A 3,957-nucleotide genomic window follows, 5' to 3' on the forward strand; every position below is an offset into this window, starting at 1 on the left:
GAGTGAATGAGAACGACATTGCTCTTATCACCTAAAATATAGCCAGTTTTACTTCCTAAAACTTATGGATTGACATATAGAAGGTCAGGTAATAACTCTAGAGTTTTATAATAGAACATTATTAGCATTTATAAAAGATATTTCTTTAATTATATTATCACTTGACAATGACCATACAGTGGATAAGAGAGTAATTTGAAAATGTCCTTATAGTAACTTCTCTGCCTATAAGGAGATATTAGTAAATATGAACAGCAGCCTGCCCCACAGCAAATGGTTGTTTAGCCCAAATATCTGAGCAGCAAACCGAGCTGACCTTTCTGGATAAAGGGTGGTTGAGCAGCTGAGACCACTGGGTGGTCGAAGAGAAGACCGCACATCCTGAGCTCCCCAGTCTGCATGAGCAGAGGGCAGCTGATAAGTGGACATACAGTGTTCCCAGACGTCACTGGTCCCAAACCACTTCTTCTGCCTGCCACTGCCACAAATACAGTGGGAATGCCATCCTCTTCACACTCAGCTTTAATCCTCAGAGTTTTATCTGGTCCTTTATGCACAGATGTAACTTGAAGTTCACATGGAATGCCAAGATTTCCACAGGACTTCTTGATTTTTTCACAGTGGCCAAGATCAGAAGTATAGCCTATCAATACTGCCATCCTGTGCGGACTTTCTAATTTCAAAAGCAACTCTTCTCTCTCTGAAACCCACTCTAAGTTTTTCCTTACCATCTTGAGCCCTTCAGGAGTTACTTCTTTGAGGTCCTGATGAGGCTGTTTGTCTTTCTGTTGGCTTCAATCCACTGATGGCCAGAGTCTCCAGGAATCATTATCAGTATCATCAGCAAGAACAATTTCTTTGGGGGTTATATCAACACCAAATTTGATCATCATATCAACCAGTATACAGTTCTGGAGCAACCAAGATTTCTTCAGTATTAAAAAAAAAAAAAAGCCCATGTAATATGACGTGATACCCACTTCAGTTTGGCCTATGAGAAGTCTGCCAAAGCAAAATTTTGGAGCCATTAGCTGTTCCTTTGATGACCGTGGGTCGTTACTGGCATCATCCTTGAAAAACATCTCCACTTTAGGTGGGTAAAACTTATATCCTTCCTTGTCATCAGGATTTCTTTTGAGAAAAGAATCAGTTGCTATTCTTCTGCAAACCCATTCAGTTGGAATCATTTCACATGCGGGAGCAGCAAAAGCTGTCTGTCTCCCCACATTTTCTGGTGAAAGCAGTTTTGACACTTGCCTCCTGTAACAACTGAAAAATACAACTGGTAATTTTATTTGCGATTCCAGCTTTTACTTCCAGGTGATTCTTTCTAACTGCATTTCCTGCTGTTATCTGGTCCTTGGACTGCGGGAGGATTTTTTTTCTGGACCATCTAATAATTCATGGACTTTGTTTTACCCTTATTCAGTTGTTTTTTGTTTGTTTGTTTGTTTTAACCAATACTTAGTGCCTCAGCTGTTGCCAATATCCCGAGCAGGCTAAGGGTTGTCACCCCACTGGGAAGAGAGGCAGAAATCTCGGATACAGGTTCTTCATCAGAAATGCCTTTTGCAAATATTTTCCCTCAGTGTATAGATTGTCTTCTAAGGTTCTGAACAGTGTCTTACAAAGAGCAGAAGTTCTTAACTTTGATGAATCACTATCAATTTTATCTTCGTGATTGAGATTAAATTTCATATCTAATAAGTCTTTGTTTAATCCAAGGTATCAATTTGTGGTCTTATGATTTCTTCTGAATTTTAATTTTTTTACACTTTATGATTCATTTTGATTTAATTTTTACATATGGTATGAGGTATGGGTCAAGATTTAAAAAGTTTTGCAAATGGATGTTCAATTTTTTCAGATTATTTGTTGAAAAAATTCTCTTTTCTGCACTGAGTTTTCTTTGTACTTTTATCAAATATTAATTGATAATTTATATGTGAGTCTTTATCTGGACTTTGTTTTGTTGCAGTGATTTATGTGTCTGTCCTTTCACCAATACTACGTTGTTTTGATTAATGTAGCTTTATACTTTAATCCTGATCTATACATCTTGATTAATGTGTCTTGAAATGAAATAATTAAGTCCTCAGGCTTTGTTCTTTTTAAAATTGTGTCAGCTCTTGTACTTCCTTTGATTTTTTCCATATAAAGTTTAGAATTAGCTTGTTGATTTCTCCAAAAAGAATATTGCTGGCATTTTCTACTAAGGTTGCATGGAATCTATGGAAGGTTAATTTATGATTAACATTAATAAATTAACATAACAATGTTGAGACTTGCAAATCTTGAATAAGGAACATCTCATATTTGTTTAGATCTTTGATTTATTTCATTGGCGTTTTGAAGTTTTCAATATGCAGATCATAACACCTGTATAAACATATTTTGTTAAATTTTTACCAAAGTATTTCTTATTTTTGTTATCATTACAATAGCACTGCTTGAAATTTTTCAGTTTCTATTGATAGTATATAGAATGTAGACAGAAACGTGATTTTGTGTATTAAATTTACATTGGCCTTCTAACTATTGACCTTGCTAAATTTACTTATTAGTTCTAATACCTTTCTTGTAGATTCTTAATAATTTTCTAAATATATAGTCATGTCATCTGCAAAGAGAAACATTTTTACTTCTTCCATTCCAGTCTGTCTGTCTTTTTTTTCAATTTCTTCTCTTATTGCACTTAGAATTTTCAGTGTGTCTAAAAAGAGCAGTAAGAATGGACTTCTCATCCTTATTCCTGATCTTAGGGGCAAAGCATATGGTCTTTTAGTATTAACTCTGATGTTTACTCAGCAATGTTAAATTGCTGAGGATTTTCATTGTGGTTGGATTTCAAATTTTGTCCAATGATTTTCTGCATCTCTTGAGATGAGCAATGTTTTTCTTCTTTTGTCTACTGATGTGATGAACTAATTTAATTAACTTTTGAATGCTTAACTATCTTTTCATGATGAAATAAACCTCACTTGGTAATGATATGTTATCTTTTTATGTATTGTTGGATTACAATTGCTAGCATTCTATTGAATATTTTCATATCTATGCTGTGGGGGATATTTGGTCTGTAATTTTCTTGTAATGTCTTTGTTTTTAATATCATGTAATGCTGAGTTTATAAAATGAGCTGGGTGTCATTCCCTCCTCTCTTATTTTGTGGAAAAAAATTGTGTATAATTATATTACATTTTTCTGAAATGCTAGGAAAAACTTGTTAGTACAGCCATCTGGACTTGAAGATTTTTCTTTGAGAATTTTAAACCACAAATTCAATTTCTTTAATGTATAGTAGATTATTCAAGATAGCTATTTCTTCTTCAGTGAGTTTTGCTGCTGTGTCATGTATGACACATGTATGATTTATTTTTATGTTTATAAATAACTAGGATCTGAAAAAATTTTCCAGCCTTCATTCCTAAAATTGTTAATTTGTGTCTTCTGTCTTTTTATCTTGGCCAATATGGCTAGTCACTATTAATTTATGAACTTTTTTCAAGGGAACAACTCTTTGGTCATTGATTCTCTCTTTGCTTCTCTTTCATTGTTTTTCCAATTCGTTGTTTTCTTCTGTTATTTTTATTTCCTGGAAATTCTGGGTGGATTCCTGAGGATCAACATTGTAGGCCACTGTTTTTTTAAAAAAAACACTGTGACCTATAATAACAAATACTTTTTATATCGTATTTCGTTATGTGCTCAGAAAGCCCATTTACATACGATTAAAACAAACTTTCACAAAACAACACTCAGCCTTATTACATGCAATATTTTTTTTTTTTTTTTGTTTCAATTCAATTATATTCTGTTCCAGCCTGGATGAATTCTCTTTTGTTAACAAAAGGCTGTTCACAACCTGCTAAACTATCTTCACAGACTAGTAATGGTTAGTGACCTGCGGTTTGAAAAGGATTGCTGAATATAATTCTGATAACAAGTCATGTGTAT

The 3,957-nt window shown here is 33.8% G+C and overlaps 1 pseudogene; it reads right to left on the reverse strand.

Annotated features, from left to right (window-relative positions):
* Nucleotides 1-225: 225 nt before the first annotated feature.
* LOC105546681 lies at nucleotides 226-1,435 on the reverse strand (annotated as a pseudogene).
* Between the last annotated feature and the right edge of the window lie 2,522 nt (nucleotides 1,436-3,957).

Source organism: Mandrillus leucophaeus, unplaced genomic scaffold (genome assembly GCF_000951045.1).
Source record: "Mandrillus leucophaeus isolate KB7577 unplaced genomic scaffold, Mleu.le_1.0 Scaffold365, whole genome shotgun sequence".
Taxonomy (NCBI): domain Eukaryota; kingdom Metazoa; phylum Chordata; class Mammalia; order Primates; family Cercopithecidae; genus Mandrillus; species Mandrillus leucophaeus.